Source organism: Ahaetulla prasina, chromosome 3 (assembly GCF_028640845.1).
Source record: "Ahaetulla prasina isolate Xishuangbanna chromosome 3, ASM2864084v1, whole genome shotgun sequence".
NCBI classification, from domain to species: domain Eukaryota; kingdom Metazoa; phylum Chordata; class Lepidosauria; order Squamata; family Colubridae; genus Ahaetulla; species Ahaetulla prasina.
Window position 1 is genome coordinate 36,142,180 of NC_080541.1, and position 14,177 is coordinate 36,156,356.

A 14,177-nucleotide genomic window follows, 5' to 3' on the forward strand; every position below is an offset into this window, starting at 1 on the left:
ATTAAGCTCAGCTTGGAAAAAGTGACATTTACATTTTTGTAAATTCTCCAATTATTTTTTTTTACTATGGTTGTAATCTTTTCAACAAACATACATTTATTATTACTGCCCTACACCCAATGGCAAACCGAGTGAGTGTGATTATTGGTAATACTTCATGGATTCACTGAGTGAGATAAAATTTAAAGCAAAATGATGCAGTTTTATCATCACTACCCTCGTTTGAATACATGATAGTTATTATCTTTTAATAAACTGACTATAATTAAATAAATGCTAAATAAGACAGCCAGTTTGGTCTAAATGTTTAAACACTAATTTCTAGTCCTACTTTAGGAAGGAAAACTGGTTGGGTGACTTTAGGCCAATCATTCTCTCTCTCAGCCACATCGTCAGCCTCAGGCAACAAGCCAATCAGTCACTTCCTTAGTTGATACTAAAAAACTGTTGCAGGAAACTCTTAACTATTGGTTTCACAAGAAGAAACACTCACAACATTTCTTTAGCTTGTTTTAATTTTTGGTGAGAGGTGGGCTTCACATAATTTAACAACCAGTTCACTCCAGCACCGAAAATGTAAGCGTGCGCACCTTCCATACACGCATGCTGCCTTCTACGCATGCACTTTGCTCTCACGCGCACTTGCAAGCATGTGGGTAGCTTTAAAAAAACACAGCTAAATAGTGCCAGGACAGGTGGGCGGGTGGACGGGCCCACCCGCACGTCACAACTATCAGTTCTTCTGAACCGGTATGAACTGGCTGAATCCCACCCCTGCCCTTGCTGTATCATTTAGTCAAAATACTAGTTACCACCATCCACAAGTATCAGCCTAAAACTATTTGGCCTGGGAATGAGATAAAAACCACATTTATGTGAACAAAGAGAAGAGAAAGTGTGGCCAGGCCATTCTGCAGATTATGGTGTTGAATTAATGTCCCTTTGCTAATTTTGCCAGATTATGTCAATGGTAGGGGCAATATTTTCCCTTCCAGAGGGTCATGTTATGTCTCATACAGTTCTGAAAGTTTCCTCAGACTTCTAGGGTTTACTTCAGGAGGTGAAGATGAGCACAGAAAGTAGATATCTTAAAACAAACCATTTATGTGGCAAATGTCTAGTAGAAAGAAGCCAATAGGGAACCATCAACATATTATTTCTGTAATTTTTCCCATCTATATGAGAAAAATTATACTTTGGTGATGTTGTGGACTCTGCTTTCATAATTTTCATTGTGGAATAAAAATCTGTGCTCTGCTCTGCTCTGCTTTGCTCTGCTCATTCACAGAAATCAAAGATAACAAGAACTTGTGGGGAATTGATCCCAGTGAATTCCAACTCTGTGGCCATGCACTGACTTGGTCTGTCTCAAGCACTTATGTATGCACTTATATACTATTTATAGTATTTAGCAGTCTGCAGAGAATTAAGGAATTAATTTGTTTCTTTCTATATTCTCAAACATGTAACCTTAGAGACCAATCTTTAAAAAACCTTTTTAAAAGATTAGGGTAGAATAGAACCTGATCTGGATACTGTTTTGACAAACTCATTTTTTGTGAGCTGTCTTTACTCACAAGCTCATTTTAAGGTATTCTTTATTTCCTTGAGGGTTTTTTCCCTTAATCCATTTTACTTATAAAGTATATCATTAAATTAATTGCTAATTAACTCACTTAAATGCCCTGGCTTTCTAAAAGGAGAGCAGAAATATTGGGAGAGAAAAATACAGGTACTTTGCCAATGAAAGGAACACAACGTAAGGATGAATTTCATTTGTTACATTTTTTGACTGATTATGTGCCATTCGCTCTTAGCGACCACATAGATTTTCTTCAGGAACATATTTTTAAGTGGATTGCAGTAATTGATTGATTGATGTACACTGGAAAATGAACGGTTGTCTGAGACAACAGGCCACTCCGAAACCCTTACTATTTATTTCCCGGACAGGGAGGGGCTTCTTTTGCCTGAGAGACAGCTTATCGCCTTCCTCTCCTCTCCTCTCCTGTCCTCTTCTCTCCTTTCCTGGCATACATGCATGTGGGATGGGCCCCATCTTTTCCTCCCCCTCACTCAGCTCAGACCCCACCTGGGGGGCGGACAGAAGGCCCCAGCTATCCATCTGTCTCTGATTCTACTTCCTCATCAGAACCTTCCAAAGGCTCCGAAGCTGGCCCAGGTTCCCCCTCTCCCTCCTCCTCATCTGAGTCTGCTGCTAGCCTTGCTGGCAGCTGATGGACCACAACATGTCTCTCCAAGGGCAGGAGGTAAGAAAGAGGATACCATAACTTGAGGGCTTCCATTGAGAAGGCCTATCATTTAATCCTTATCTCCAAAGTATGAAAGTGGCAGCAGTAGTGGTGGATTTCCACAGATCTTTAGATAATTGGTTTGCAAATTCAATACTGACAAGGTGCTGATTGGTATATCCTAGTACTTTGCTTACAGAGCTCTAAATAATTAGCACTTTCCATTGGGCCAGGAAGTTTACTGCCAACCAGTGGTGGGATTCAGCCAGTTTGCACCTATTCGGGAGAACCGGTTGTTAACTTTCTAAGCAGTTCGAAGAACTGATTGTTGGAAGAAATCTTATTTTGTTTTTTTCCACTTTACAGGGCTAATCCTCTAAGGAAGGCAGGAAGGAAACATTCTGGTGTTGTTTCTAGCCTAATCTTTATTTCGCTGCTTACAGAAACTGCCTCTCTTGTTAACCCTTATTACATTGTAACAGCTAAGGCGAAGCGCCCATCAACATAAGTGACGTTGAGTTGGCCATGCCCATACAATCACATGACTACCGAGCCATGCCTACCCAGCTGGTCATTAGGGCAAAGAACCGGTTGTTAAATTATTTGAATCCCACCACTGCTGCCAACCAATTACTAACTTTTATATAGATTTAATTTTACATTAACAGAGTTGTCCAACCAACCTCATTGCCACAGATTGTACCAGCTGTAGTTCTTGGATCAAAGGCAACCTAGAGACTGCATTGCTATATTCTAATTAAGTGTGATAAATGTGGTCAGGGCATCCTAGTCCAGTAGGATCATAACTGGCATATCAGACAAAGTGAATGTTGGTCCCTCTAGCCATAGTTTTCACCTGTTGTTGAAGCAGCTGAGAATCTTAGGAGGACGGAAGCTAGGAACTCCTCCTTTACATAATCCTATCCAGATTTACATTAGTGGATCCTTATTGATCAGTTGTAGCTCTGTCTTGGTAAAATTTAATTCAAGTGTATTTTGTTCCATGCAGATTCTCCTTAACTTCAGGAATTGCAGGGCATCATGATAATCTGTGTCTGTCACTGGCATATTGATGACACCTTACCTCTAACCATTAAGTGACCTCGCCCAGTGGTTTATAGAGATGTTAAGCATGGGAGACAACCCTGCATCAAAGCTGCCAAGGACCGAAGCATTTTCTGCACTTATAATCATTGATTGTAACCATCTTCATTTAAATAAGAGCTGAACAACATTCTGTCTCCTACTCTCAACCCTTATAGCAATCCAGAAGGACACATGCTTATAACAGTTGCTGATTATAATGAGACAAGTGTCCTCCATCTCCCTGCATCTAGATCAGGGGTCTGCAGACTTGGCTCTTTTAAGACTTCTGGACTTCAACTCCCACAGTTCCTCAGCCAGTTTTGCTGGCTGAGGAACTCTGGGAGTTGAAGTCCACAAGCCTTAAAAGAGCCATGTTTGCAGACCCCTGATCTACATCATCCCAACATTGGTTATCTATCAGAAGAACTAATGCTGTTCCTACAGACCTGAATCCTGACCAAAAAGGTTCCGATAACCTTGTTTCCTCAACTAGTTGATTTTCCCTACCTTCCCCACAAGGACAGGATAGAAACCAGGCAAAAATTGTCAATTGTGTCTGATCAGAACAGACAGAAAAACTGGGGTCAAATCTCCATTTGCTATCCTCCCAAGACACCTCTCAAAGCTACTACATTTTTGTTACTATCTGCTTAGTTCAGCAGTTAAACAATGACTTACCAGGATGGGCTGATTATAAATACTTGAAGCATTCTTAAAAGAAATAAAATTGTGGAAATGGTTCTCCACCCTTATTTTAAACAAAGAAATAGAAGAAAATAAAGCTACACCCTAGATACAGCCATGGAGTCAGGATTTTTCTCCAAAACAAATGATAGAATAAGAGTTTCCAGGACTGAACCTTCTACCAAACAAGCCACAAAATTCAATTCTCATCCCTGTTGCTTGCAGCTTGACCTCCAGGCAGGCTCTTCCTGTCATAGAGGATAGCACAGATGAGAGATAATGAGAAACTAAGTACTTCACAGAAGAGACTGCCAATTCAGCAGCATAAAAGCGGTGATCACATATCACTCAGCTTCTCTTCTCCTCTGACTAAGAGCAAGGTGAAGTGAGCAGGTCCTTTTAAAAGCTTAAACTATGGCCTGTCTGAACCGTTGCTCTTGCCTTCTTCTGTTGCTCCTTTTTCCATGGAGATTTTATTACACATTAGGATAAAGAGATAAACAATAAAGGAATATGAAGAAAAAATAGAAAGCGCTAAAGGGAAAATGGGAAAAAAAATAAGACCACAGTAAAGAAAAGAAATATATAATGAAGTCATTTTCCCTTTACCACAACAAGGCTAAATAGTTTTAATAAACTATTGCCTTCTCTTGTTGTTAGTTGCGAAGTCGTGTCCGACCTATCGCGACGCCACGGACAACGTTCCTCCAGGCCTTCCTCTGGAGTCCATTTAAACTCATGCCTACTGCTTCAGTGATTCCATCCAGCTACCTCATTCTCTGTCGTCCCCGTCTTCTTTTGCCCTCAATCTTTCCCAGCATTAGGCTCTTCTCCAGTGAGTCCTTCCTTCTCATTAGGTGGCCAAAGTATTTGAGTTTCATCTTCAGGATCTGGCCTTCTAAAGAGCAGTCAGGGTTGATCTCCTCTAGGACTGACTTTTTTGTTCGCCTTGCAGTCCAAGGGACTCACAGGAGTCTTCTCCAGCACCAGAGTTCAAAGGCCTCAATTCTTTGGCGTTCAGCCTTCCTTATGGTCCAACTTTCACAGCCACACATTGCAACTGGGAAAACCACAGCCTTGACTATATGCACTTTTGTTGGCAGGGTGATGTCTCTGCTTTTTAATATGCTGTCTAGATTTTCCATAGCTTTCCTCCCCAGGAGCAAGCGTTTTTTAATTTCTTGGCTGCTGTCCCCATCTGCTGTGATCTTGGAGCCCAGGAAAATAAAATCTGTCACTACCTCCATTTCTTCCCCTTCTATCTGCCAGGAATTGAGAAGGCTGGATGCCATGATCTTAGTTTTCTTAATGTTGACTTTCAAGCCAACTTTTGCCTTCTCTTAAGATACAATAAATAATATCTTCTTTCCATAGCTCATGTTTTATCTATAAACAAATCTTTAAATTTGAATTGTATATCAGCTCTGCTCAGCAAAAGTTCACTAAGGATTACCAGAGATAATGTATCTATTTTAACTTCGATTGAATAAACCAACTTTGACTGAATAATAATAAACCAACCATACTTTATATTCTTTAATTTTAACAATCTTGATCTTTAATCTTTTCAAATAATGACCTAGAACCTGATTTTTTTTTTCATTTTTTCTTTATCCCTTCTCACAAATGCAACTGCATGACTTTGGGCCAGACTCTTGCAGCCCAACTCACCTCATAGGGTTGTTGCTGTTGTGGGAAAAATAAGGGGTGGAAGGAATACTGGTTTGTTCACTGCAGTGGGTTATATATGAAAAAAAAGGCAGAATAAAAATCTAAAAAAAATCCTGCAAACATTTAACAAACCTCTTTTGTATATCCAATATAGGAAATTTATCTACCACACTCTTTTGGTTTATTATTTGTATATTCCTTTTAATCATTATTATATCATCCAGTTTCATTTGAATATCCAGTATTGCATTTGTACATCCAGTGTAGTGCATCATTCTTATAGCCTGTCATTCTTAAATCAGTTTCAGTCTATCCAGTAAAATGTGTTCCTCTTCCATAATGAATTGTGAACACAGACTATCTATAATGGCAGACATGTTTAAAATTAACTTCTGGGTCCATTGTTGATAAATATCCTTTAATACATCCAATGTTAAAATATTTTGCTCCATTTTGTATTAATAAGTCAAACTTAAGTATTCTTCATCTTTAATTGTAATTTTTAGTTCCCTCTGGTTCCCTTTAGTATCCAACCTTCAAGTCCCATCCTATCATGCTTTCTTTTTTTTAGAATTCAAAACAACAGCATGAGAAAGATTGTCCCATGAGAAAGATTGTTATAAATAATTTCCAACACTTGTATCAAATCTACCTCTACCTTCAACCACCCATTTGCTTTTTATTCCATAATGGTTAATTTAAAAAAAAATCCTTAAACCTACATTTAAGGGGCTCATCCAGTGCTCTAAACTTTTCCATTTCTAAATAGCTAACAAGCAGCTAACGAGCTATTTCCAAAAACAACTAAGAAACGAGTACATTTTATGTCCATATAGGCAACATTGTAGCTTTGAGCTTGGCTGGAACCTCTCAACTCCCAGGTGCTCAATTGACATTCAAAGTGCAAAACCTCAGTTAATAATAATAATAATAATAATAATAATAATAATAATAATAATAACAACAACAACAACAACAACAACAACAACAACAACAACAACAACAATAATAATAATAATAATAATAATAATAATAATAATAATAATAATAATTTAATTTGTATACCGCCCTTCTCCCAAAGGACTCAGGGCAGTTTACAGCCAGATAAAAACAACAATCAATAACACAATACAAATAAAACAATAATTTAAAAACTTATTCAAATTTGGCCCCAATTTAAAATACTTTTAAACCATAAAACCCAATTAAAAATTAAAAACCCAATAATAAGATCTAAAAATTCTATGCCAGTCCTGCACGGAAAAATAGATACGTCTTCAGCTCACGGCGGAAGGTCCGAAGGTCAGGGAGTTGTTGGAGTCCAGGGGGAAGTTCGTTCCATAGGGTAGGAGCCCCCACAGAGAAGGCCCTTCCCTGGGGGTCACCAACCGACATTGCTTGGCTGACGGCACCCTAAGGAGTCCCTCTCTGTAAAAGCGCACAGGTCGGTGGGAGGCAAACAGTGGCAGTAGGCGGTCCCGTAAATAACCCGGTCCTAAGCCAAGGAGCGCTTTAAAGGTGGTAACCAACACCTTGAAGTGCACCCAGAAGACCACAGGTAGCCAGTGCAGCTTGCGCAGGATTGGTGTTATATGGGAGCCACGAGCAGCTCCCTCTATCACCCGCGCAGCTGCATTCTGGACCAACTGGAGCCTCCGGGCACTTTTCAAGGGGAGCCCCAGTAGAGAGCATTGTAGTAGTCCAGGCGAGAGGTAACAAGAGAATGAGTGACTGTGCATAAGGAATCCCGGTCAAGAAAGGGGCACAACTGGTGAATCAGGTGTACCTGATAAAAAGCTCTCCTGGAGACGGTCGTCAAATGTTCTTCAAAAGACAACCACCCATCCAGGAGAACGCCTAAGTTGTGCACCCTCTCCATAGGGGCCAATGACTCGCCCCCAACAGTCAGCTGTGGTTGCAGCTGACTGTACCAGTATGCCGGCATCCACAGCCACTCCGTCTTGGAGGGGTTGAGCTTGAGACTGTTTCTCCCCATCCAGACCCGTACAGCTTCCAAACACCGGGACAGCACTTCGACAGCTTCGTTGGGGTGGCCTGGGGTGGAAAAGTACAGCTGCGTGTCATCAGCGTACAGTTGGTAACTCACCCCAAAACCACTGATGATCTCACCCAGCAGCTTCATATAGATGTTGAACAGGAGGGCCGAGAGAATCGGCACATGAGGCGCCTCACGGTCGATCTCTGCCCCCCTGCCAACACCGTCTGCAACCGGCCAGATAGATAGGAGGAGAACCACTGAAAAACGGTGCCTCCCACTCCCAAACTCACCAGCCGGCGCAGTAGGATACCATGGTCGATGGTATCAAAAGCCGCTGAGAGGTCTAACAGGACCAGGGCAGAGGAATAACCCCTAACTCCAGAGATCATCAACTCCAGAGATCATCAACCAATGCGACCAAAGCTGTCTCCGTGCTGTACCCAGGTCGGAAACCAGACTGGAACAGATCCAGATAGACCGATTCATCCAGGTACTGGGGTAGCTGACGTGCCACCACACTCTCTACAACCTTCGCCACAAAGCGAAGATTGGAGACAGGACGGTAATTACCTAAAACGGCTGGGTCCAGGGAAGGCTTCTTTCAAGGCTGTAGGGACAACGCCCTCCAACAACGAAGCATTAATAATTCCCTGGAGCCAGCCCCGTGTCACCTCCTGTGTAGCCAGCACCAACCAGGAGGGACACGGGTCCAGTAAACATGTGGTGGCATTAAGCCTTCCCAGCAACCTGTCCACGTCCTCAGGAGCCACAGGATCAAACTCATCCCAGACAATCTCAACAAGACAAGGCTCCGATGTCTCACCTGAATCTACCCAATTTTGGTCCAACCCGTCCCGAAGCTGAGCGATTTTATCATGCAGATACACACTAAAATCCTCGGCACCCCCCTGCAGGGGGTCATCCTGCACCTCCTGCTGTAGGAGAGAGCGGGTCACCCGAAACAGGGTGACTGGTCGGTTATCTGCCGATGCAATAAGGGAGGAAACGTAGGTATGCTTAGCCTCCCTCAGTGCCACTAGGTAGGTCTGGATATGTGACCTAACCAGTGTTCGGTCAGCTTCAGAATGGCTGGATCTCCAGGCACTCTCTAGGCGTCTTTTCCGGCGCTTCATCTCCCTCAGCTCCTCAGAAAACCAAGGAGCTGGTTGAGTTCTGTGCCGGGTCAGAGGCCGCAAAGGCACGACACGTTCCCAGGCCGCGACTAGTTCTTTGGCCGTGCCGTGGGCCAGATCCTCAGGAAACGGCCCAAGCTCCATCAGGAACCTCTCCGGGTCCATCAGGCACCTGGGATGGAACCAACGAATTGGCCCCGTCTCCCTGCAGTGTTGAGTAGCAGTCCAAAAGTCCAGACGAAGAAGAATCTGACCATGACAAAGGCTCAATGACTAAATCACCCAATTCCAGATCACACAGCCACTGCCCAGAGACAAAAATCAGATCTAGTGTGCCTCCCCCAATGTGCGTGGGGCCGTCAACTATTTGAGTCAGGTCCATAGCCGTCATGGAGGCCATGAACTCCCGAGCCGCCGAAGAGGCCACTCCAGTTGATGGCAAGTTGAAATCCCCCATGACCATAAGTCTAGGGGTCTCAACCACCATCCCGGCAAGCATATCCAACAGCTTGGGCAGGGCTGTTGTCACACAGCAAGGAGCCAGGTACGTGATCAACAAGCCCACTTGCATCCTACGACCCCACTTCACACATAGGGATTCACAACCAGCTATCTGAGGTACAGTGGTCTCCCTTGGTTCTAGGCTTTCCTTAATAACGACCACCACCCCCACACCCCTACCTTGGGCCCTTGGCTGGTGGAATGCTCGGAAACCCGGTGGGCACATTTCCACAAGGGGAACCCCCCCTTCCGTGCCCAACCAGGTCTCCGTAATGCCCATGAGGTCCCTGCCCCCCCCAAATAAGATCATAAATCAGGGGGGCTTTATTCACCATGGACCTTGCATTGCATAGTATCAGCCAAAGGTCCAAGTTCTGAGGAATCTGACCACTCAGGGAACGGGAGAAGTCTGAGGGGCTGGAGCACATGATCGCTCTTAAGCAGCGAGCGCGCACCCCCGGAACACGGTACGGCCCCCCGCTTCCACCATATCTGCCCCTCCCACTTACCGTGCCAATGGAATAACCCTGCTGAACAGGAACATGATCCTCCCCCGTTATCCCCAGACCTATTTAAGTGATGCCGCGAGCACCCATAGGAACTGGCCCCTTGCCCGACGGGTTTCCCCCCCACCCGTCCTTACCCTCCCCCCTTAAAAAACCCTTCTTTAAAAACTTATTTAAAAACCTCCAGAGGTTCTTCTTAGACGCCTGCTACCTCTTCTGGGTCCCAAGACCCGTTCCTGCAGTGTACTCACAAGGAGCAATTGTTCAGAGTATCTGTGGGCAATCTCAGAATCTCTGCTTTTTCTGCAGAGAATTTAGCTGGTTAGAATTCATCATCTGGCTACTGATCTTCACTGCAATTCCATTCCTGCTCTTCAGGGACATCTAGTTCCCCATGCTTTATGCTGTTGTTCCTCATGAGATACTACTGTGTATCTTTGAAGCAGGAATAAAAAATTTATTCTTCTTCTACAAAGAATCATTGTTGAGGCAGCTAATATAAAACTGCTAACAATTTGATAGACATTTATTAGAAGAATCTTATGAATACGTATTACCCACCATGAATACATTACAAAAGTAAATCCAAAAATATAGGTTCTTTTTAGTTATTATATTTGTTCAAATTAATTTCATGTTGAAGTGTGGGCCAGTACATATTATCATAGAAATGTAATGTCCTGTTCATCCTCATCTCTTGGAATAAATGTGAAACTCTATGAAAAAAAGCTTGCTCTTAGGTAGCCCACAAGCTCCTGAAACTCATAACTTCCAAGTTGTAGAGAAGGAATCTCTATCAGACCCAAAAAAGGAAGGTGAGTTCCAGCCAGTGGTGGGATTCAAATAATTTAACAACCAGTTCTCTGCCCTAATGATTTCTTTCAACAACCAGTTCACCAAACTGCTCAGAAAGTTAACAACTGGTTCTCCCGAAGTGGCGCGAACTGGCTGAATCCCACCACTGGTTCCAGCCCAATTCTACAGATCACTGACCTAACCTTGCATGATCACTATAATTAGTCTGCTGTTTTATGATATTGATGCATTAATTATGAATCACCAAGTCATTGCCATTGCCTACTCTTGGTGATGATATAAATACATTTTTTCTATGATCTATTCCTAACCAGCTCCTTCAGTACTTTCAATTCACTGCAATTGAATCCATCCAGGTTACTACTGAACCTGCTCTTCTCTTCTCTTCTCTTCTCTTCTCTTCTCTTCTCTTCTCTTCTCTTCTCTTCTCTTCTCTTCTCTTCTCTTCTCTTCTCTTCTCCCTTTCCCAGCCTTAGGGCATCTGCCAAAGAGCTATGACTTTGCATAATGTTTTATAAAGTAGGATTATTCCAGTGGTGACATTTAACTTTTTTTTCTCTACTGGTTCTGTGGGCACGGCTTGGTGGGGGGTTCCTGTGACTGAGTGGGCATGGCAACTTGATGTCACTCATGCCCATGCCCACTCAGTCACATAAGCCCCCCACCAAGCCATGCTCACAGAACCTGGTAGGAAATTTTTTTGAATTTCTACTTACCTATTTTCTGCCCAGGCCTGGCCTAATCTGTCAAAGGCCTCCCACTCTCCCTTCACCAGTTCCATTTCCCTTCTTTCAGAGGCCCTGGCCCTAGCCCCGCTTCCTCCCTCATGACTGCCTTTTTCTTTGGGCTTAACTTCCTCCCATGGTGACTGGTGGCAGGCAGAGAGGAAGGCAAATCAGGGCTGAGCCGTCACTGCTGGGCTCTCTGTCAGCCTGCATCTTGCCCGCCCTTGTCACGAGATGTCTGCAGCTGCCTCATCTTTTTTCCGGTGCAGGCTTCTTGCAACGAGTGGCTGGAAGGGGTGAGTGAATGGCCGGAAGGGGTGAGCAGCAACCAGATGAGTGGGCAACTGGGCGGGAGTGGGAGGGGCCAACCAGGGGTGTTTTTTACTGGTTTGGCAATCAAATCGCCCCTACCAGTTAGCCAGAACCGGTCTGCACTGGTCGAATTCCACCCCTGGATTATTTGAGCTGGTCATTTGTTCCTCAAATGAGAACTCAAGTTAGTTACTTTGAAGATCCATCAAAGTTTGTAGTTTTGGCTGTCCTGGTACTCTAAGGAGACTTCTCCAACACCAAAGGTGTCCATATTCTTTCTATCCTAATGGAACAAGCATAGAGGATTGTCTTGAGGACAAAGGAAAGATATCTTTTATTTATTTTTTATTTTTATTTATTTATTTTTGTCACAACAGTATATATAACCATAAGCATGAAAATAACTATATAATATATAAGCATATATATGAGCATAAGTATGTAATAACTATATTAATTGGATATAATGAAAAGAAACAATAGGACAGGAACGGTAGGCACTCTTGTGCTCTTATGCACGCCCCTTAATATTTTGCCAAAGCAAGAATCAGTCAAATGATGCTTGATCCCAAATCAAGTAAATTGTTTACTAAATTGTCTTGCAAGCTTTCATCCTTTTTATTAACATAAAAATAAAAGAAAAAGAAAGAGAAACATATTGAAATTTTTGAGATACTATTATTATAGCCTATAGTAGCTTTAGATCTACAACTGTCTGTTTCTTAATCTGCTCTACTTTATATGGCTGGCATCCTTCAAAGTCCAACTTTCACTTCCAAAGAGTGTTACAGGGAATACCATGGCTTGCCCAGTTCTGATCTTTTTAAGTAAGAGTGCATCATGGCATCTGAATAACTTTTACAAGGCCTTTATGGCTGCTTTACTGGGTCCTAACCTGCAAAAATTTGTTTTTACTAGTTGTTGATTATTAATCCTAAAAGACAGAAGTTATGCACTACTTTGATATCTTCATTTTCAGTTCTTAGGTTGGTTGTTGTACCTGCTGTCATTTGTTTGGTTTTAAGTTTTAAGATCATTTTTCCCCCGCTGTGTCTCTTGACATTTATTACTAACACCGAAATAGCTTATTCTAATTTATGAACCTTACTCTTAGATTAATGGTTCTTTCAAGAGTGCTTCAAGGCATGTATTAAATATGATTTTCCCCAATCCATGTATTACCCAGCATGAAAGTGTACTATTTGTTTTCAGCTTAAATTTGACCTTCCCTGCATAATTCAACTCACATTGGTGTCGTAAGTATTATTTGGGATAGTCATATCAACAGTCACCTGAATGGTTCACTAAATGTTGACTTTTAGCATTCTCTAAGATTTAAAGAAATCTAGAATAGTAATCAGATCTCTGACAGCTTCAAGTAAATCACAGAAGATGAGTGTCTCCTAACAATTTATGTTTAGCCCCTAAGTGTAGCTCTGTTCTAATGTCATGATTCAATCAATCCTATGATAAAACATGAACATTGACAGAGGGACAAAAGAAGGAGTTTTGTGGAAAGACCATTTGTTTTGTGCTCCATTAATACCGATTAGAATACATCTGTAATTAACAGTATTGTGAAAACAGTCTGTTTCCATAAACCCAGTAAATGAAACACTTCCAGATTCACTGGGTTTCCTATTTCCTGACCTTGAATTATGTATTCTGGCAGATCATAATACTAATCTCAGATGCAAGATGAACATTGTAACCAGAATTCTTCTATTTGGCTTCAATATTCTATCCCCCTCCTTTCCTCTCAACCAGCTGCTTACTTGGCTTGTTGCCTCATTGAAGATAGATGGATGGAAGGAAGGAAGGCTCCCCTTCCCCACCTCTGTTCCAAACATGCTGTTATGTTCATGAGTCAGTTATCCCAAGCACCGGAAATAACTTTTCCAGTGGTTTTGACAGGTCAGAGGCAATGAGGAAATCACATTTCCATCCCCTACTGTGCCAAGACTACATACTGTAGCTGTTACAAGCTAGGAAAGTAGCTTCCCTTTCACTGTTCCATTATTCTTCAACCAACAAGTGACAGAGAGGAAAATGAGGTAAATGGATAACAGATCGGGAGACTAAATTTCATTATATCCTATATTGCTCAATCAAGAACATATGATTGACCCAGGGAATCTGAGTTTTCCCCTATGAATTTAATTACAATTTTGCAAGTAAAGTCATTTCTTCAGACAAATTGATTTATTAACTTAAGCAGGTTGTAAAACGATGGAATTCTGCCACTGGAAACAGCCTTTCTCTAGTTGCCATTAGGCTATATCTTGAAATTTTGATTATTATTTATTTTGAAAAGATCTTCAAAGAGTCAATTGCCATGGCTTATCATAAATCTTGTTACTGAGATCTGATATATCATGTGTTTTCCTACTTCTATGATATAAATTAGCTTTCCTCAACCTGAAGTTCTCCAAACATATAGTCCTAGTCTAGATGGACTTCATCCATGCTGAATAGACATTCTACACTTCATA